We start from the raw sequence: 24,101 nt of genomic DNA on the forward strand, positions 1-24,101 counted from the left end.
TACAGAGAGGAACGCTTGTAAGTTTGAAAACATTAGGGAGTTTGATGTTATTTTTGAAATAAATTTTTAATTAAATTTTCCTTAATTGAGCACACTGAAATTTCAGTAAGAGATGCCTGCAAAGTACTCCTTAGGGTGTGGAGGAGATCCACAGAGGTGTGGAGAAATATGTGAATTGAGCTTAGTATCTCATTAATTCTCACAACACCCTGGGAAGAAGATAGGAAGCATAATGTACAAGCCACAATTCACTGAAGTAAAATGACCTTGGAGGGAATGCAGAAGCCTTTGATGTCTGGGGACTAAAAGAAGCTTAACATGATTTCTTCCCACCCACCTACTTCCTCTGCCATGTGAATTGGGCAGAATGCTAAGTAGGGTGAGTTCCTACACTCTTGGCTTATATGACAAAAAAAGAAAAAAAAATTTTTAAATAAAGACAGGTAAGACATATCTTTTTTGTTCTTATCAGAGCAAACATCAATTTAGCATTTATTACTATGTACAAGGCACTGAGTATCCTCTGTGAGAGGCATAAAAATAAAGTAAGTCTGCATTTCTTCAATGTCTCTCTCCATCGATATGTTATAACTTCTCTTAAAACTCCAAAAATCTGCAAAGCCCTGGGATATTTTCAGTCTTTTTTTCACTTAGGACAATTTCCATGAAGACACTGATATCATGAATAGGTGAGTTTTCACATAAGATCAAGGGCTGCTCAACACCATGCTAGATATTAAGGTGAGTATAGGAAACAGAGAAAATTACTTTGCAAGACACTCAGGAACTGATTGGAAAGAATGAAAACAGACAAGAAGAGGTTAAATGAATAGTTACAAACTGCAGGAAAGATATCTATGATATATGTTGATCATTTAAACTTGGTAGACAAGATAGGATTGATATGTAGAAATCAGGTTCTTAAACCAATCTCAACCCCTATTCTACCATTATGAGCCCTAAACCTAATCTCCTTAACATTTATTGTTGGATTGTCACCCAGGTAACAACTACAAAATCTGACATATTCATTCCAGATTTCAAATGAAGATGAAATCGCTGGGACCAGGTTCAGGGGAGATTTGCTAATGCAAGTAGGAAGAGTCCATTTTGCTTTCTAAACCTGTAGTAATTTGTGTGAGCTCAGAGTACCTGTCAATACAGAACAAAAAATTTAAAAAAATTTGACTCCTTTGCTCTTTCTAATCAATGAATGTCACAAAAAAGAATTAATAGCAACATGCTGTTCTCAAATACATGTAATGTAATCATCCTCTTTTTCTGAACTCCAAATTTCTTGAGAATTGCTTTAATCTCATTTATTACGTTTTCTGAGAATTGTGCACACTTATTGATAGAAGGGTTGCTGATGAGTGGTAAATATTTGTTGAATGAATAAATGAATGTATTTCTTTGTTTTCTCTATAATATTAATTATTAAGTCAGTTTCGTGAACTATTTTAAGATAATTTGCTTTAAGTTCACAAAAAATGTGAACTATTGAAATGTGAATATCTGAGAAGAAATATAAGAATATTTTTATTTGTAAAATAAATATTAATGAAAAATTTATCAGAATGTCTTTTAAAATTTAGAATTATCTAATATAGTCAAAAATAAAACTGGATTTACTAAGTGATATATATATAGTTTTCTGTCAATATATCTATTGCATAGAGTAAGGTGTCTGTACTGAAATAATTGATATATAATAACCATTTGATTGATTTGTGTTTTGCATTGTAATTTTATATAGATTACAATAAGTTTTCTTTAATAAATCACATTTGTTTAGATATTTTAATTTAAAATACAATAAAATATATTTTATATTGAAAGTCAACCACAAACTTCCACAAAGCACAGTACCAATTTTTTTTACTAATTTTCCTTCTTTTTATCTTAGCCCCCTCTTTATGCTATCTGACCTATGAGTTATGAACTTCCTGTTCAAGGAGACCTCTAAAATTCATTCCTAAATTCATAGATAACCTTTAACATCATATCATGCTGAGATTTAGCATGTTATTCTTTTTCTTTCTTTGTATAACTTTATTAAATAGCCTGTTGCCCAAGTATCTAGATACCACATGTCAGAAACATTATATGAATATGCAAAGATAGATGTCTGTTTTCTGAATTTAAATGTATAACTACCTATCTAAAATAATAATCATAATCACAATACTAATAGTAATGAGGCTCTTTTACTTGGATAGTACCATGGCAAGCAAGCTCTGTATTTATGAGGCAATGTCAAAAACAACGAAGATAGATAAGTCCAAAAGAGATGTCCATAAGAAAAGAAAAATTATATTTTGAAAAACATTCCAAAAATGAAATTTAAAGGCCCCAGAATATACTCTCTGGTTACCCAGATTGATATTTCTGGTTTTCTTACCTCATGGAAATTTTATGGAAATAATAGTTTGCAATTTTGACATGTTTAAAATTTATCAGAGATATCAAAAGTTGTGACATTCTTTGCCTTCATTATTAGAGTAGATAAGAATGGACTATAGGTTATGACATTTCCTTTCAATGTAAATTCTAAAAATCATTCTTAAGTGTACAGATAACCTTCAATATCATATCATACTGCTTCTTTGGAGAGAATTATTCTTCCTCTTCTTTCTTGTACTTTAACACACTTGTCAACGTGTCAAGGGAATACGTATTACAACATTATAGATATGGCTAGGTGGGTGTTTTTTGACTTTAGAAATAAAAAAAATTCCGAATTAAAATAAGGACAAGTATAATAATCAAAGCCTTTTTGTTTTTGATTTGTAATAGCTAATTTCTTTTAATATGTTCAAGACAGATATTAAATCAGAATCTTTTTCACTGAAGACTTTTATTTGGAACCAAGTTGATCAATTTATGAAGCTTGATGAAGTAAAATTAAAGAAATACTTAAAATGCAAAAGAGATATTTTGAATCACAAATGATATATTGTATTATCAATGGAGATTAGAATGAGTAAAATCAAGAAAGAACAGTGTCATAAAATAAGTGATGAAGGATAAATATGGAGAAGTAAAAGGGCATAAGACTTCTGTGAATAAGATATAAAATTTTGAAACACTATTATTAATCACAGCAGACTAAATCTGAGTGATACTTTTGGGCCTAGAAAAAGGGAAATACCTGGCCAATTTTTTTATTTTCTTCCAGTTGTCTCATAATAACAAGCACGGCACCTAATTAAGCTAAACCAAGAATAAATATATGTAAATGACCCCAGAATGCCCTGTAGTAATTGTAAGTAGAAATGTAAAATAATTGAAGTTACATCTAAGGTAAATAATTTGCTTCCATTAGTTTGAATTGATATAAAGAAAAATAAGTTAGAAATGTAAATATTTTATTTGTATGAAGAAGGAATGTTCTTTGTCAGTAATAAAGAATAGAAAGATCAAGTTTTGGAAAACTGGCTAATTGATGTGACTAGAATCTCTAGTACACTTCTGGGTAGAAGTAGCTACAGCGATAATCCTTGTTCTCAGTCTTACTTTCTCCATTAAGTATGATATATACTGTGGGTATTTTGTAGACATTCTTTATTGGGTTGAAGAATTTCTTTCTTCCAGATAGTTGAGTGTTTTATTAATGTCAAAAAGCTTAGATTTTGTCAAATGCTTTTTCTGCTTGTATTGAAATGATTATGTAATTTTTATGCTTTGTTCTATTACTATGGTATACTACATTGATTGATTTGTATAAGTTGAACCATACCAAAAATTCTGCATTTTGGGGATATTCTCACTCAGTCACATTTTATAATCCTTTTCATATATCACTGGATTCTGTTTGTTGTATTTTACTGAGGATTTTTGTATATATATTCCTAAGAGATATCAATCTATAATTTTTCTTTGTTGAGAGGTCTTTGTCTGGGTTTAGAATCAAGTATAATTTAGTAAATGATCTATAATTGATCGGAAGGTTTTCCTTAATGCCTTGCCTATGCTCGATGCATTGCCTTAAGGTAAAGTTGACAGGCCCTGCTGTCTTACTAAGGTTCCATGCTTTCTCTTGGAGAGACAATTTTGTTCTGTGAGTTTCGTTAACTGCATTTTTATTGTTTTAGAGGTAAAGTGAGTTTACTGAGGTTCATATCTGTCATTCTCCAATATGCTTCTTTCTGGATGTTATCCTTGCACCTATCATTCTCTAGTTATCATCGGACCTGCCCAGAATTGTTACAACCCATTCACATCTCTCTCATTTTCTAATGTGCTTCTGCCAACCTACTTCAGACCTAGAGTCTACATCATTTCATATATAAAAGTATATATAAATAAAAGTCAAAAACACTATGAAACAGAGTAACAAATAGAAGCCAAAGATTTTAACATCTCATCACATCTTTCTCTTGCTTTTCCTTTTGATAATCTCTATATATCTTTTTAGATCAGATTCACATTTCTTCATCCCTGTGAAATGTCTTTCTCTCTTCCAGTCAGAATTAATATCTTCTCTACTAGCTTTTTGTTCAAATATCTACTGTAATATTTATACCATAGTACTGCATTTATTGGCATCTGTTCGCCCCTCCATACACCCATATTCTCATTCTACAAACAGACTATGAAGTCTTCCAGGGGACCAGCAAGTTTAATAGGCTTAAATTTTTGCACAAATTTGGAGAATTTCCAGCCATTATTTCTTCAAATACTTCTTCCTTGCTCCTAGTACACACACACACACACACACACACACACACACACACACACACACACACACACTTATTCTTTCCTTCTGGGACTCTGATGACATAAATGTTAAATCTTTTATTACATATTACAATATCTGAGGCTACGTTCATTATTTTTTCTATTTTTCTCTGTTAGTTTACATTGAGTACTTCCTATTGTGCTTTTCAACTTCAAGATTCTTTTCTCTGTCCTCTTCATCTTGCAGTTGAGTGCATCCAGTGAGTTCTTTTAATTTTACATATCATACTTTTTAGTTCTAAAATGTCCATTTGGTTCATCTTTACATATTCTATTTACTTGTTCAGTTTTTTATTTTTCCATTTTTTTCAAGCATGTTTATAATGTTCATTGAAACATTTTTTTACATGTTAAAAAATTTTTGTCATGTAATTCTAATATCTATTAACTTGAATGTCTGTTGGTTTTCTTTTCTCATTCAATTTGAGATCTTCTTCGTTTACGGTACAGTGAATTATATCTATTTAGAACCTAGGCATTTTCAGTATCATAAGACTCTAGATCTCATTTAAGTCTTGTGTTTTAGTTGGCTTTGGTTGGCATTGAAGAGTTGGATGTAAGGAGTGGGTGCTACTTTGTTACTGTAAGGTGGGGCAGAAGGCTGGTATTCCACTAGGCCTCCTCTGACACCCAGAGTTGTGGAGCTTCGCATGACTACTGGGCTGGGTGGGAATTTAGAAGCGCCATCAGACATGTGCTGATATTGCCCTAGCTGAGAGGGTCACCTCCTCACTGCTTACCCTGTATGTCACTGACAGTGGGGGTGAAAGGCTTTCTACTCCCAGCTATGATGAAAGTTTCCATTCCATCTTCTCTGACACCACCCTGCTGGGTGAGTTGGTTCACCTTGCTACAGCCTGGCAACAGTAGAAGTCTGGCCGCACAACTTAGCTCTACTGGGGTGGGGCTTGGTCTTTGGTGTTCAACTAGAGTAATGTGGTTATCACCTGAAAAGCACTGAGTTTTTCTAAGCTATCTCTTTCCTTGTTTTTTTGTTTGTTTGTTTGTTTTGTTTTGTTTTGTTTTGTCACAGAGAATAGGCTTTCCTTGGGGATTTTTGGTGGCCTTTTTTTGGCATTTCCAGGTTGCTAGCTTTTCCAGGATCCAGTCTGGGATTTGCAAAGTGGAAAGAAAATCCAGGGAACTTGCCACCATTGTGCCTCAGGTCCCGAGCTCCTTAGCTGGTCTGAGATATTCTCTCTAGCTTTCGGGGTAATCTTCTGTTTATTTTTTTGTATAATCTGAGAATTTTAGTTTTACTCAGTTGTAGGACTACAGAAAAGTTTATCTACTTCATCTTCCTGGATGGGAGGTTGTCTCAAGACCTGTCCATTGGTAATTTTTTTTAACATTTTACATAGTGACTTCCGGATAATAATTATTTGATAAATAGTCATTAAATGAATGACTTAATAACAGAACATTGTGTCTACTATCTTGGGAGCTCTGGACTTAGTTTGACTCACTTCTTCTTCTGGAACATTTGAGTATTTCAGAAAACAGAATTCCAGCTTAAGAGAAGTATCACTAAATTTTAAATACTTTTATAGTTTCTGTCGCAATATTTTATTCAAATAAAATATTTGATTTGAAAATAAAGAAAAAAAGTTTTTGCTGTTGTCACCATCATTTGCATTTGAAAATCCCCTAAAACACTTTATTTCTTAAGCTCTATTTTTTGTTGTTCTGATTTACAGCTTCTAAATAATTTAGAGAATGTAATTTGTAATTAAGAACATTCTCATTCACATATGCAAATTCTAATGAGTACTTATTACAATCTTGCTATTTTTAATAACATTAGTACTGCTAGGCTGAAATTTCTTAAAGATCGGACTAATTTTAATAGCTTGGTGTATTTTTTTAATTGTCTGAATCATCTACCTTATTTGCCATGGATGTTGGTTATTTTCTTTAATGTTTTAGTGCTTACAGAATATGACATAAGTACCTGGCACTTGTGTTGCAATGGACAATGTCATTTAGAGGCTCAGTAGACTTAGGAACCAAAAAGGACATTTACTTAAAAGATTCCTTCAGTGGAAATGCTTTGACAGATACGGCCTTGATTGTGGCATTATTCCATTCCTCAGCTCCTGTAACTAGTTTTGGACTAATCTGAACCTTTCAAATGCTATTTTTATTGTCTCCATTGAATAAATCAATTAAACCGAGTTCAGTTCAGGTAACCTTACTTTCAACAAAAAATATTTGCCAGAAAATCATGTGGTTAAAGTGATTAGACTAAAATTAAAGCAACAAAAAGAGCTATTATCTACATTCAGGTGATTTTAAGACCAAATAAAGGTTACAGGAGGACATATCTGTGAGGCATCATTAAGGATATGGTAAAGCGTAAGATGGCAAATGGAACCACAGCCTCTTCTTACTCTATAGATACAGGAATAGAAGCGTAAACAGTAACATTACTTTTCTAACAATGGCATAATAATCATTTGTTATCCTTCAAATATGAAATCGATGTTAAAGGATTTGCTCATACATCTGTAGCTCACAGTAGCTCTATAGATATCATCATCCCAATTTATAGAATAAGAAGTAAAACTCAGACAAATTAAAACAACTTTTCCCTGTCACATTGATGATAAATGTTTCATCTAGGCCCTATGGTTTTAAGCCAAGTCTCTCAAATTCCAGAATTTGGGTTTCTTCCTTTATTCAGCCTTATTTGTTACATCTTATAAATCAGAACCCTTTGTTTTTGATAATCATGCTTCTTTTCTCAAATTCAGGGTCACGATCTTCTGTAAGTGACCTTAGATTTTAATTCCTCTCTTCACTAGCCAAGGGATATACTATATTTAATCAAATCTGATGCCAACTTTTGTAAAATACAAAGTTTTTATAATGTACTCTCAAGAAAGAAAATGCCCTGTCATTTAATTTATGTATGCCAAAAATGTCAGGATACAGTCAGTTCCATAAATATTAATGTGTAAAAATATGTGTCTTGGAGTCAATAAAATATGATTGTTTACTGTTTGTCGCCTGGCCTCATCATAGCTTTGTTTATTTATGCAACACTGTGCACAGTAGTAGGGAGAGGAGAAGAAGATGGCAGGGGAAAATTTGCTGAGGAAAATATTCAAGAGAAGCAGATATTCAATAAAATTCTTTTAAAAGTGTTATTTTGACATAATTATTATGAAGATAATGTTAAAAATAATTAACAGGAAGCCGTGCCACCTATAGACTAAAAGACTTGTGGAGACGTTGAAAGTTTCTTTCCCTTGACCACATCCGCCTAACCAATGATTACTCCTACACATGTCACCAAACTCTTGCCCCTAAATCATTCCCCTAATGTTAGATCCCAGCTACACTTCTGCCCCTTTTCATTAATTCACATGTGTTTTAAAGAGTTGACACTCTTACTGACTTAAATGCAAACATGTAATCTTACAATAAAATTTTCTCATTGGAGTAGGATGTAAATTTCTCCTCTATACCTGAATTCTTGTATGACAATGTATCAATGAGGAATAACTTTAATTAATAAGTCAGAATAGTGTAATGTTACAAGACTAGATTTTATTTTTTTATGGTGTTTCCTTGATGTACCTGCAGTATGCCCAGACAGCCCAGAGCCGGCCAAGCAGAGCTGCTACAAGTGAAGCTGCGGTGACATTTTGGTGGCAGTGTTTCGAATGACCTGTAAATATTTAATCATTATCCAACTATGTTGTTGATGAAACTAAGTAAAGTGTATTTTTATTTTTCAAGACTATCTTAATATGTTCAGATATCATATAGCACTGTGAAATAATGGTGCTTTTGGTGATGTATAATTAAGAAGAAATTAAGAAGGTAGGCTATGAATCTAGGTATGCCTGACTTTAGATCCCTCATTTTTAAATGTTATGCATTAGTTTTTCTCAGGACATTTTTCTGTCAAAGTCTCCACCTTCTGTTACATAGGGATTAATGGGTGTCTTAGGACATTGGGAAGTCAAGACAGTTGACATAAAGGAATATAGGTTGGGACTTGGCGTTTTTGAGGCAGGGTCAGGCTACCTTCTTATTTAGATCCAAAAAGTCATTTCAGACAACTGCAGCTAGAAAACTGTCTCTCAATAGTGATAAGAAGAATGGCTAACACGATTGCTCGCTTCAGGCTACGTGATATGCTCACTAAGTTGTCAAATAATGTTCTGAAGATACAGGTGAGGGTCCTTAGGTCTCCCTGGCTCTGAGTAAAGAAGTATTAGGACATCACTTACTGCTGACCCTTCTTCTGTCCTCAAGCTCACCACAGCCCCCAGGACTAGTGCCCCGCTTCTACCCCTGCAAGCCTCGACCTCCTCTGAAAACAATCCCCTCCCCATCTTCTCATTCTAGCCTGAGGCAGTGTGGCCTGCCTTTCTCTGAATTACGTTACAAGCTCCTCCTATGACATTCTTTCATTTTAGCTCCCTTCACTGATTTACTTTTAATTAAAATAAACAAACAAATCAAACAAACAGAAACATTGTGAAGGTCCAAACACTGAGCATTGCCTAGCTTTCTCCTAAAATTGGAACAATCTTAGTTCTCCTTGTTCCAATGTGGATACCTCTGTTTATTAAGAAAAGTCTAGTAAGCAGAGAAGTATGACATAAAATGAAAGATATAGGATATGTATATTTTTAATAATCATCGTTCTACCTTCTCACTAGTGAAATTTTGAGTCTCCAAAATTATCTTCCATTGCAGCTAGATGCTCTGTGCCCTAGTGTTTCCAAGATGGAAGATTCTCATCTGATAAATTTTTTTTAGATAAAACACCAAAAGCAGATTCATTAAAAAAAAAAAATCTATATATATGTTTTTTATAACATCATAGAAAAAGAAATATTTTCAGGTGAAATAATTTTTAAAATGAAGGTGCAAAATTATAAACTTTATGTACCCAGAGATTAGGAGGAGGAGGCAAATAGTGACAGAAAAGTACAAAAACTATTCTGGGTTTTCTATTTTGAGGAATTTTGTCATTTGTCATTAACATTTTGCTATATAATACCTTCATCTTTTAAAATTCAAGGAATTGAACCAAATGCTTGGATGGCAGAGTTGGATAAATAAGACCATGTGCACTACATTCATATTCTTAATGGTGTCTCACATTTTAAAACAACACATTCTATAGCAACTCTTATTTTTCCAGAATGAGTTAGCTAACAGTTCCGTATTCCTAGCGTCTTTTGCCTTTCTTGATCATGTTAGACTGTGACTGTTTTCTTTTGTCATTGGATAGTGGTTTATTAATAAGGATGAAAGTTATTTGTTTATAACTAACACAATCCTTTTAAAAAGCAGAAGAAATTTATTATAAGCATGTTGGGCTGTCTATGTGATAAAGGTAGAATTGCATATGGATTTCAGAAAAAGATTGAGACAAAACTAAAAAGTCTTTATATTCCAGGAAGTTTTTAATCTCTAGTCTCGCCTCTCTGTTACCCTCTCCATCAGTTTTTTTCCGTCCTTCTCTTTCTTTCTCTCTGGACTAATTTCCTCTGTATCCCAATCTACAACTGGGAAGCACACCACCACACATCTCTGTGACATCTCCCGACTCGGCCAAGTCCTCTTGTTCCCTTCCCCTCCCATCTCACCTGTAATTATTCGTTCACTGTCAAACTTCTCCAGCAATCTCACTGAGGGCTTCTGGGTCGTTCAATATAGAAGAAGTTTCATTTTCATAGTAACAACCAGACATTTCAAATCAAAGCCTGGGATATATGATGTGAGATTTGATCTGAGGCTGGGACTGTATACTTAAAATTAAGACTGTCCTTGAATATCTGGTTGATTTGGTCCCCTATTTCACCACTTTTGAAGTATTATTTATCCTTCCACTTTTCACAGAGTTCTATCTCCTTCACCTTTTTCACTTGTTTATCTTTCACCTATTTGTTAGGTCAGCTTAAATAATGCATTCCACGTTTAGTTTAGGTTTCTTTCTTTTAAGTGCTTCTAAGCGTTGGACTTGCCCTCTCCTCTCATCTCAGGTTTGTTACTGTGTTCTACCTCTGTCCTCAGGCCAGAGCGAGCATTTCCTTCTTGTTATTTACTACTGTGCCGAGTGTACCATTAGCACTCAATAAATTAAAGTAATAATGATACAGCTCTCATCATCATAATTATCTTTATTCCCTTAGGCAGATTCAGCAGGGAATGAGAAAATTTGGATGATGCTTTTCTTTCTATGCCCGAAATGCCCTCCAGAATGTCTGAGGACATTCTATAAATGCCCTCTAAAATATCTTTTACTCCACTCATTTTTCATCAAAACAATAACAGAGTGATAATCATTGATGGAGCGTTCTTCAAGGCTTATAGGAAAATAAGATAACATGATCTGGTTTGTTTTTCTGAACTCCCTCAACACATACCGCCCTTATCATTTATGTGACATGTCATATTACTCTTTCATTTTACTTATCAATAGGTTATTAGTCCCTTAAGAGAAGAATTAAGGTTTGATTGGACTTCATATACCAATATTGCCATTAGTAGATTCTAAGTAAACAGTTATTACAAATTATGAGTAAGAGTATTGATTCATTTAATGTTTATTAATTGACTTGTGTGGAAAACCTTTTCCATTTATGACATTTGGTAAACTGTAAGCTGCTAGTAGTTCGTGAGCTCCTCAGTTATACAAACATTTTTTTAATCATCTATACATCCACGGTAAATAACTCCTGGAATGATACTTTTCTTATCTTGAATATGTGAATACTTAAAAAATATAATACATGTCTGAGTGTGTGTGTGTGTGTGTGTGTTTGTTTGTGTGTAAGGACTTTTCTGACCCTAGACTAAATAAGAATATGTGAATACTTAAAAAATATAATACGTGTCTGAGTGTGTGTGTGTGTGTGTGTGTGTGTGTGTGTGTGTTTGTGTGTGTGTAAGGACTTTTCTGACCCTAGACTAAATAAGACACCCTTATTCTGTGTTTTCATAGCACCAACAGCATCAACCAGTCATTGGATATATCACAGTCTGTCTGGTTGATCAATACTTATTTTTTTCCTCTGTAGAGTATGAATTACTTAAAGTATAGGATAATATTTTATTTGTGTTTATATGCCCAGAATCTAGAATATTGCTTCATGTATGTGACCAATGAATATTTAATTTTTTTTTACTTGAATTATAGGATTGAATAGCCTTTGACACCTTACTTAATGTTCTAGTTATATAAATGAGCCTAGATGTACACAGTTAATCAAACATACCTTATTTTTTTGGCCATAGTTTTTATCATTTCCACAGACAAATTTCTGAGAACAATCTAGGGGGAAAAAATGAAGGATATCATAGAATTTGTTACTGAATACTGATACATAAATACAACATGCTGTCTCTTTTGATACTCCTTCGAAGTCAGATAGAAATCTGATTAGACACACAGTGGCATTTGTACCTACCTTAGGAAGTGATGGCCTTCATCCATTGTGCCTGAACAAAAACCTTAATTTCTTCCTGAGCAAAATGTAAGGACATTTCTATGACTATGTTGCAAACTAAGCCCATATATTTTACTTAGTGCTTGGAGTAATTATTACATCCTGACCAAATTAAGTGACTTTTAAGTTCTTTACCACTCTACTTTTCAGCAATTCTGTGGGGCCAAAAATAAATTCTGTCCCTTGGTTCCGTTGCATGATTTATGCAGCCTGTCTAATAAGTTCAAACCATTCTTTTTTTCTTCCTTATAGCATGGATGTTATAAACATGGGATTACCAATTCAGAAGAGAGTATTACATCATTTTAATTTTAATTTTATTTCAGGAAAAAGACTCTTAAGTAGGAAAGCATTAACAATTCTCTATAACTAGAACATTTAAACAAGTTATATAGTCCTATTAACTCACAAGTGGACAAATGAAAAATGTTAATAGCTTAGAAAATTTACCACAAGAATAATATCTTGAATTTAAAATTTCTGTCTGCAGTGAAATTTTGTGGCCAAGTTACAAAACACTCAATCTAGGGGCTTATAATGGAAATGTAAAAAGACCTTTAAATAAAAGAGCAAGAAGAGATACTGCTGTAATACAAAAGGGATTCTTTTCCAACAAAAGGCTGAATATATGAATCATTGTTATGAAAAATACCTTTCTTCTTAGTTATATTCAATCTGCAAATCATAAACTCATTCTTGCTAGTAAAAAAAAAATGGCTTAGATTTGATTTTAATGTTGATTTTTTTCATGCTTCTCCTCATTCTATATCCGTCTGACTCTTCTTTTCAATCATTTCCTTTGTGATTGCTTAGCTTCCTACTCCCTATATTTTGGTAGACTAAAATGTAATGTACTCAAGGTTTGTATTGGCAGGCCCAGGCAGCCAGGCAGTCAGGCAGCTAGCTTTCGCCTCGAATGGGCAAGGAAGGCAGGGGAGGGTAGTAGAAGGAAAAGGCAGGCGGCAGAAAATGGAGGCAGAGGGGAAGAAAAACCCCATTTATATTTCTGAAGTGGCTAATGTTCCTTGTTGCGCAAGTTATTCTAGAGGAGAATAGCTCTCTTCAGATAAGTACTAGCAGCTGTGCCATCTGCAGAGCAAGATACCTGTTTCAAAACTCGCAGCTTGGATTATTTGTAATGGTTTGATATCTGGCTCCTGTTTACTTATGTTCGGTGAAGTATCCTCAGGTCTGCTGGATTCATTAGCTCCCCTTTCCTCTGTTTTTTGGCTCACCTTATATTTTGCTGTGGACAAGTAACTAATGGGCCTTGGGGAGGCATCTGGTCAGAAAATCTTTTCTATCTGAAGCACTTTAGGTTGTGCCAAGTTATTTGGTCTTCATATCAGCCAATGGAATAAAAAGATCAGGTTTTATTCTACGAGTTTATTTTTTAATATGAACGGTATACGATAAAAAGATAATAAATGACTCTGTATGCAGAGACAGAAAATATTTTAGTTTTATTCTTCTCATTAAGAAAATTCTTGAATTTTCAGGGATCATCTGAACAATAAAATACAAAATTCTACCTGTTTATGTGAACAGTAATTATATATTCTTGGTGGCAGAAAGCACTCAGCAGGACTCTGAGGAAGTCTCTTAGTCGTTTCATCGTTTTATGCAGCATTGATCTTGCTGACTGCACAGAGCACTAATAGAACAAGTTAATGGAGTTTATTCTGTCACAAATGCTGCCGGTTAAAGAAGATGATTGCCATGTACGGAAAACCAGGCTCTCTAACTTCTTCTTAAAGATGTATAGAAATATTAAATCTGTTATCTGCCATAGAGGAGATACATAAATATTGCCTTTCGAATATAAGTAAAGATGGACTTTAATATTTCAGAGTAGGCATTGCAGAAGTTTTCAGGAAACTATGGTTGCACAACCTGTAATGAAATATGGCTGCTTTTTTTTTTCATTAATGAAATGTAGAACATCGACATTATAGTTTTCTTCAGAAAGTCAAATTATCTTAAACAGAGAGATGAGAAACTCATATTTGATGAACTGAATTTAAACTAAATTGTGCTGTTTAATAAGTAACTTGCAGCCTTGGACTGATGTTGATAAAGATGTAAAAACCAAATGTTTCCCAAGCTGCAAAATTGCATGTTGTTCATGCGAAAATACGAGGCTGATTATAAGATTCAGTGGTAATCAGACTGAATTAATAAGAGTCCTTTAACAAAACTTCATTTTCTTAGCAGTCCTGACAATCCAAGTAAATAAAAATTGAGAGGCTGTATCAGTTCAGAAAATGAATTTAGCATCTTACTTAGTGCCTAAAATATTTCTCCAACTGATCAATAAAACTACCTAATTAAAATATTCTCGTATGGACTTCAAGGTTTCTGAGAAAATATGGATTCTCACTTACGTGGGTCTAAATATTGAAGCTAAATAAGAGTGAAAGATATGTGTGGCTGTCTGTCATTGGTATAGAATAAAGAAACCAATTGTGATTGCACAGTATGTCACTATTCTAAGTTAGCGTTTTCCTCAGTGAGACTAGAGACTTTGACTTTCTTCCAGGAAGACAATAATGACTAGAAATTTGTTCCTGAAGGCAGTTGCGAGATCACGAGAATTTTTAATTGTGTGTTTTCTATTATAACATTTTCTAAATGCTTTTCTTTTTTATGTAGACCTCTACTAGTTAAAAATGAATTGATTACACACTCTAAATATGTTTCTCTTTTTAATTTATAAATTATATAAATATAACATATTTATATTGCATTCCCTTACAAATAAAGTACGTACATTATAATACAACTCTAAAGATTGAAGTGGATTCATTATAAAATTTGTTGCTGAAAATGCGGCTTTAAAACTGGACCTATTAATAAGATCTGGAAGCAGTAATCATCTAAGGGGAGAAGGTAATTTTATGGCCACAATTTTGGTGTTTTCTCATAACACTCTTCAACTTTTAACATTCTAACTCAGTATAGATTAAATTTTAGATTCATCAATTTAGAGACCAACATTTTAATAATTCATTCTTTAAATGAAGCATACATTAAGGGCAATGATAATGGATTTGCATTTAGAGAATATGTAACCTATTAATACAGTTAAAAGGTAAACATTTAACATCCTCTTCCAGATATGAGAGCGTTCCATCAGAATAATCATCCTGACAAACAGAACTGTAAATGACAGATCTTTCATGAAGTCATTCTTCAAACAACATTGGAAAGAAGCCAAAATTGCCAGGAATTAAGGAATCAAGGAATTAAAGACACCAGAGTGAAAGGGAGAGAATATTGAGGTGAGTTTAACGCTATCCATTAATATTCTCTTCAAGGTATGTGTTGATTTCTCGTGTAATAATTTTTTTTTTACATTATATCATGCTAAGTAGTATGAGAGAATGAGAAAAATAAAACACAAAACAATAGCTAAGAGACTAATGAGGTGAGCACAGAAGTGGGTGTTTAATTTTGCAATTCAGGATTTACCAGAGGAAAGGAAACTAGCAAATATCTCAGGTTTTCAGTTGAGATCCCTAAAATGCTATGCCTTAGAAATAGTTTAAGAAAGTAGAACAGAATTCACCAAAACTCAAATCTAACCTTAAGTAATTTTATCTCCTGATTCTGTTAAGGTGATAGGACACTTCTCTAACTGGCTTTCATAAATTAAATCCTCTGTAAAGCAAAATGACATCATTGAGTGACTTAACTTTTTTTAATAAATGCTATTTGAATTTCAATCAAATATTGACAAGTATAACAGGAGACAAAACAAATTATTAAAAAAATCAGAGAAAAAAAGAATAAAAGTTAAAACAAGAGATGATACTGAAGTTATTAGTTATAGATTTGGAAATAACTATGTATAGTAAGTTTAGGAAAATAAGTTAAAAGGAGATGAATTTTACCAAAGAATTTTACTAAAGATTTGAAATTTATAAAAAAAAGATAGAAATTCTAAAGTTAAAAAAATGTAACTAAGATTAAAAACTAAAAATTATTTCAAATTATATTATGATAAAAAATATTAGAGGGAAGGATTATTGAATGGGAAGATAGAGTAGTAGGTAAAATGCAGCATATGTGTTGAGGTAAAAAGATGACGTGATCAGACAATCTTATAATTTGTGCAACTTGGATGCCTAACAGAGAAAGAGAGATAAAAAGGCAGGAGGATTTTCAGGAGATGTCAGACAATTTCCTAAAATTAATGGAAGACATCAATCCAAAAATGCTTGATAAGCCTCAAAACCTTTATATATATTTAAAAAAAAAAGAAGAAGAAGAAAAGTAGGAAGAGAATCTTGAAAGTGCTAGAAGAAAAAAGAAAACAGATAACATACCTTCAAAAGAGCAAAAACAAAACTAGCAGCTGACTTTTCTACAGAGGTAGTATTAAACATTTTTTTTCTAGTAAATTCAGTGAAAAGGAAAAGAACAACTACTACTGCTTTCAAGACTTGGCAGTAAAAATTAACATTTTTTTTTTAAATTATAGAATGACAATATTGCGTAATTAGAAAATCCTAAAAACTCAGAAGGAAAAAACCAAATCAATAAAAAACTTTCAAGACATCACAAAATATAAACTTTCCATATATATCCATTGTATTCATTGCATATTAGTAACAAAATTTGGAAAATAAAAATTTTAAATGCATCAAAAATATAAAATATTTAAGGATAGATTTAATAAAATATGTAGAAAATCTGTAGTTTGAAAAACTGTTCAATACTATTCATGGATTAAAATACTTAATATTATCATGGCAAATCTCCCAAATTGATCTCCATAGAGTTTAAGCAATCCCAATTAAATTTTAGTAGCCTTCCTCATATAATTTGACAAATTGCCAGACAAAATTACATGAAAAGTCTAATTACCTAAAGTAGGCAAAATTATTTTTTAAAATAGAGAATTTATATTATTTTTTTAATTTACAGTATAGTTACGTTAATCAACGTAATGAGCAATTCGCATAAAGATAAAATTACAAATTATTAGAACACAAACTGTCCAGAAATAGACTCTCCCATATGTAGAAAAATATGATATATATGATTTTAACAAATATATATAATGATAGTAGAACAATTGAATATCTATTAAAAATCTTAGCATACTACTCACTATATACAAATTTAAATTTGATATTGGTCATAGACATATATATCAAAGGCTTTATATTCAACATATATAAGTATCTCTTAAATCTCAATATTAAAATACTAAAACAAATTTTAAAAAATGAACAAAATTTTTAAACAGATAGTTCACCAAAGAAGATATAGATATTGCTAATTAATTAAAACAATACTGTGTCATGATCAACAGGGAAATGCATCATAAATTCACTGCTCTTTTAGGCTTCACTAAAATGTTCTCTCTCACTCCATGAGTATGTTTGCAATGGCTGGAGTATTTTCAAAATGTACTCAAAGTGTTTCTTTTCCCCTGTAGATTACAGTATTACGTAACATGATAGAGATGCGAACTTTACATTTCACACATTTTTAAATGGAACTTTTCCAGAATGGATGTTAGTACATGCCAACATCTTAAGTTTTTGGACTGATGAGCATATTTGGAATATATATAATAATATATTATAACTTTAATTATGAAGGAAAATATATTTAACTACTATGAATTTCAAAATCAGGAGTGAGAAAGGGCAAAATTTCACATAGGTACCATCATAGGGCTTGTGATATTACGCGGTAGTGTGTGTGTATTCTGCGTTTCTGTAGGATGGGATTGGAGTACAGAAGATGAGAAGTGCCCAAAAACATTGAGTGTGAGAAAGCTCAGGAAGTATTAAAATAAGATATTACTGAATGTCATTTACGCTATTTTCTCTTTAAAAAAAAATACATTGGAGGTAACAAAAAACAACATTTTGATGGTAAGTAGGGACATCTCAATTTGTTATGTGTACTTATTATCTTTATTTATTTTAAAATACTACATAAATTTTACCTGAAAGAGTAAGAGAGAAGAGGGAAAACAGTAGAAAATTTATAGCTACACTTTACCAGAAAGGGATTTCACCTTTTTTCCCTTGTAGCTGATAGTTTTATGGTTAAATGAAAATTTATAGTTACACTTTACCAGAAAGGGATTTCATTTTTTTTCCCTTGTAGCTGATAGTTTTATGGTTAAATAAGATTTTTTGTTTTTTGTTTTTTGTTTTTTTTTTTTAAATGCAAAACCTAATCACCTTGTGTAGTAATGGTTTTCAGGAAGGGTAAATAATACTCTGTGTGATGCTTACTGACAAGGAGACCTGTTATCTACTCTTTTTTGAAAGTAAGTCATGAAGCAGCAGGGCCAGGCTTCACCCATAAAGGAAATAGATTGGCTTTTCTTATTTCCATAGTTTCATATTTGAAGAAGTAAATTTATCTACATATGAAAAGCCACAAAGAAATTCACCCTGAGAAAAGCAGCATGAATACCACAGTTTTTTATAAAATTTAAAAAAAAAATTTAAGAAGACCAAACAAAACTATTGCCCCCTCTCACCCTCAAAAAGTTTCTAATGATATTATAGCTATATTAACAGTTGAAAAGTAACTTAATACTTGAAAACAAGTGGCCATTTACTTCATACATGTTACAATCCTCAAATTATCTCTTGTTTTCTTTAGGTTTAACCACCATAGGTATTTTAAGTTGAAAAGCATGTAAATGGCCACCTAATCTTTAAAAAAAATAAAACTGTGCTTTTATAAAAATCCTTTTTAGACTCATTATTTTGAACCAGGAGACAGATGCATACCTTAGTAATTATGATATATCAGACTGTATCGCCATAGTTAATATAATTGCTGTGGGTGTGTAAAGGGGTGACTTTGGCTCTCTGTAGAACTGTAATGACAATGGGTTTCACCTTATATGATTTATTGATTTATCTCATCTCTCAATGCTTCTGAAGGGAATTATATCTCGATGCATGTAGTGTAAAGTTCCTGAAAGTTTGCTAAAGCTGGTTACTCTCCAAGTATTCTCTACTTTAATGCTAATTGAAAACAAAGGAGAAGAAAGATAAAACCACAGTAAAATATTTCCCAGGGATCTATTTTCTTTCTGAAATGTGTCTTAAAAAATTATTTCTAAGGAAGTTACTGCTCTATTTTTACTAATGTGAAGGACATAGTTTAATTTCTTACTGCAAACTATTGTTGAGATCTATGTAAAGAGCCCAACAAAGGCAAAGGAGAGAAATATCTTTAGTATAGAAGAAGGATCCAAATTCAAATTATATAAAGACAACTGTACAAAGTAGGAGACCCAGCAATATCCTGTCATCGTTTTGGTCTCAATAGAGGTTTTCCATTTCTATTGACACTACCGTCTAGGCTGATGATCATATATGGACCATTATTCTTCCTATTTAAAGTATTCTCAGAAGAATAGGGAGAGCTTTATACCTCTGTGGCTATTCTCAACACTTTTATGAAAGATGCAGTCTTTTTACTTATCTGGTGGCCTTTTGTGTAGTCTGACCAAGAGTGAAGCATCTATACCAGACCACAGAGCGTTTCCTTAAGACTATTCATATCCGTATGTTTTGATCAGTTAGCAAGCTAGCAAATGGAAATTGCCAAGCATAGTGAATAACCTTGTACCACATGGTGTTTCCAGGTGTCCCAAGCTCTGATTAGCCCAGGTCTCTCCTAAGCTTCAAGTCATCCATACCCAATTTCAGAGAAGTCATTGACTCCCGGATATTTGGCCATCCCTTCAAAATAAAATCTCAAAAAAAGAGAAGTAAAATGTTCTTGGCATTTTATTTTGGTTTTATTTAAACAAATCACATTGGAAATGGCTTATTTCTATGAGGTATAGATATTTTTAAAAAAGACTTTAAAATTTGCCACTTCTTTTAAAGTATAGGTCTAAAACAGCTGAAGAAAGTCACGATACCATATTTCATCATATCTAAGACATAGTGTCAAGACATGTCATTATTTAATACTAAGAAGCAAAAAATAATGCTGACAAATTATGGTATGCCATCTTGATGTCAGAGATGTTAACCAAAAAAATATGGATCTTTGAATTTAAGAAAAAAAGCATATCTTTAAGAGATAACTGTAAAAATTGTTCTTTTGCTACAGTCCACTTTAATACAATAATAGTAATAATAATAACAATTTTCTATGTACCAATCAAATAGGTTAACAATTAGTTTTTATAGTATGTAAAACACTACATTTAGGAAGTGAATTAATATTCAAGATACTGTTTTACAGAATTCTACAGCCCAAGGTTTGGTTTTATGAATTTATGATGTTTTCCTGCTATTGGCAACACACTTTGCTGGGATCATATGAGAAGTGCAGTGTTATAACTCTGGGTTATTTGCTGGATTATTAATCAACTGAGAAATATATAGCATAAGACAAATAAAAATCAAAGTATCATCTTTATTAAGGAACTAGTTATTATAGAAAGTGGTTTATATGTAAAAGTTAAATGGTTTTCTCATCTCGATCCCCAGAATTAATCAGACTTATTCAAACATCAGTTATGGATTGACTGGAAAGAACCTGCTACTAGACAAGCAGAGAGTGTTCAATTCAGAGAGCCTCTCTCAAGAGGAAAGAGAAAATAAAAGGCTGAGCTATACATGACCAGTTTCTTCTTTAATCACATAGGTCACTCCACTTTTTCAGGGAGGAGTTAGTGAAGGAGTGACGAGGACCAAGAGTGTTACACAATAGATGCATCCCTCCTTGGAAGGAGACAGAAGCAGAGAGAAGGGTTATGACTCCCACACCAACAATTCAGAGTTGGTCCATGTAAAATCTTAGGTGTGGGGACGTAGAGCACTATCAACCTTTTCTGGTTTAAAATACCCAAAAGGCCTTTGATCACCAGAATGACTCAAACTCATGGACCAGAAAAGATCAACTCATGCTTGATTAGGTGGACTATATGGAGCCCACATTGACTTTGGTCAGATGCTAGCATGGTATAACCTTGGTCATTTGAAGAATATAGAATTTTAAGAGGTGAAGGGAAAGGATGGTGTTTACTTTTTATTTGGTAGTGGTAGGGTAGAGGTGATGATGGTAGGTGGGATGATATGCCTAAGAAAGGATTTGAAGCACTCACACATGTAAAGTAGTGACCTATTTTTAATTTAGTTTTGGATACAATACATGTAGAAAACTTTGAGATTTTTGTTTGTTTTCCCAGAACAGACTTCTGGGAAGTACAGCTCTAAACACTTGTATGAGAGTGCAAATAGATATGAGTGATTTGTAATCTGGATATGAATCACTTTTGTGCCATTGATAGTTAGAACATTTTGTAAAGTGGTTAAATACTATATTTAAGATAGTACAGTAGAAGAGATGGAATAAATATGCTAATATTTTCAAAGACTAAAATAAAAGTATTTTTCTTTAAATGGTATATGATCTTTATAAGAACATAGGAAAATGCAGGATAGGAAAATACAAAAAACAGTAAAAATATCATAGAATATTTGACCTCGCAGAAATTTGCCTTATCAACACCTGGCAAACATAACTTCTGATACTTCTTATAAGCACATGCATATAGGAGGAGAGATTTGATGAGATTTTATAAAAGTGAACTATACTGTACATGTTGTTTTATAAATAAAATTTAAATTTTATAAATAAAATTCATGCCACTACTGAAAGGAAGGAATTGCTGAATTTAAGTTAAATGTTTATTCATACACACACACACACACACACACACACACACACACATACTCAAAAATACAGAACTTAAAAATATGTGGTGCCAATACCATCCTGTGTCCTTTAACTGTAAATCTCAAATTAGAGGATAATTATTGGTTCTTTCCTTTTAAAAACATAAGGAAATAATCATAGCCACATATCACTCTTTTTTCTTTGTTAATGTACATTCTAGTCTATTGAACGTAATTTCAATCATTTTTAGCCATATTTTATAATTAAATTGCTTTAGTGGGTCATTTAAAAACATTTAAAAATAGTTTCTTCATTCCAGTTATGTTATTTAGATAATCTCTTTGGTGGCTGAGTTATTTGATTATTTCCCATTTAATATTCACCTGAAACCCGTCTTCCCACATCACCCTCTTTCCTCAGCAAATCCTCCCTTTTTAATTCTTTGTGTTTATGAATATTTAAAAAATTTTCTTCCCTTTTCCTTTGTTTTGGAACATAAGTGACCAATATATTTTCACCTCCAAATTTGGAGATATATCTTCAAGTGCCTTCTGTTACTGATTATTTTTGTGAAAGAATCTAATGTTATTCTGGATTTCTACCCCATGTACCTGACATTTTCTTTAAAACCCTTAAAATTTTATAGTTTGACCAGAATAGTCTTAATTACTTTATTATATTTTTCCCCTCAGAGAATAATTTTTTCTTTTAGAGAATAAACGTTTTAAACAAAATTTCAGACAAGATACGGTATGCTTTACACACAATGAATTTATTTAGTTAAATTCATTCAATCAGGATCATTGACAATGCATTTTCTTGACCTCAGCTTTCCTGTCCTTCCTTGCATCTTGCACACTGTGGCGTCCCTTCACGCCTGTGGTGTCCTCACATTGATCCACTCTCGCCCTGATGCTTTTGTCAATCACATTTTTGTTCTATTTTTGTGGCATTGAATGCTGCTTTCATCTCTGTAATATCTTCGTTTTTTTTCTCAACACTTCCAAATTAATTTTATTTCCTTCCTTTGTCTTATAAAACGCTCCTTTAACTTCCATTTCTCTGATCTGAACTGTGAGCTTGTTTTGAAAGTTCATATTTTCAGTAACTTTTTGAAACTAAGTCATAGTGTTTATTTGAATGCTCCTGTTATGACTCCTCTCGTATTTTCCGGTAACTTATTCAAGAGACTTTTGCTTGGTTTCCTTTTCTCATTTTTCAGGATGTGTATATGTCTTATTTGTGATTTATTTTTAAAGGAGACAGTAAACTGATGAAGACTAGAATGCGAAATGAGAGAGAAAGAATAGATGAGCCTGTGTGTGCCAGACAGTGACATTGATCTGGTTTGTTATCTTAGAGACTTTCTCACCAATGCTGTGTCCTTTGCCCTTTGCCCTGTGGACATGGGTCCAATAAATTTTTGTGATAAAGGTCTAAGTTTGGCTCCCAGTAATGCTTTGAGCCTACACCCCAAGTGTTGAACTCTATTGGGTTCCTACAGGCAAGATTATAGGAAAATGAAAAGATTGAGCACACATTTTTTTTTTTTTTTTATTCTCTTTTCCTGCCATGCTGTGGCAATCTTCTGGATCCTCACAGAGATGAGATTCAGACCTAAGTCTGCCTGACTCATGCCAAGACACTTTTTCATTTTTCTTTACTACCTTTTCCCCAGAGTCCACAATTCTCTGAAAGTAAATCACATAGCAAACCTCTATTTACTAAGGTATTTGTGGAATGGGATATTGTGGTAAATTATATTTAAGTTTAACTGAGACAAACACGAGACCCTTTGATTTCAAAATGTATTATTGAAAACTCTTTTAAAATGTATTAGTCAACTTCCTTGACCTTCATAGTACATTATGCAGAAGGTAATTGATTCTTCTTTGGATGATTGAAGGTTGTTTAGGAGCTCAATGTTAATATTATGAGGTGGGACTATCAACATTGCGTACAGTGAATGTAGGTGATTATGCCTGAATATTAGAGTATATTCTATATTCTAAAAATTTGCAATAAAATATGATTAATTTGTCATGTCATATTTTTTTGGTAATGAGCTATTTTCTATGGAAATAGAGAAGGAAAATATTTAAATATATCCACAAGAAATAGAAATTTTTATATAGTGATGTACATATTACATATATTATTTTATAAATTATATATTATATACTTATATAATATATAAAATAT

Source organism: Pteropus alecto, unplaced genomic scaffold (genome assembly GCF_000325575.1).
Source record: "Pteropus alecto unplaced genomic scaffold, ASM32557v1 scaffold35, whole genome shotgun sequence".
NCBI lineage: Eukaryota > Metazoa > Chordata > Mammalia > Chiroptera > Pteropodidae > Pteropus > Pteropus alecto.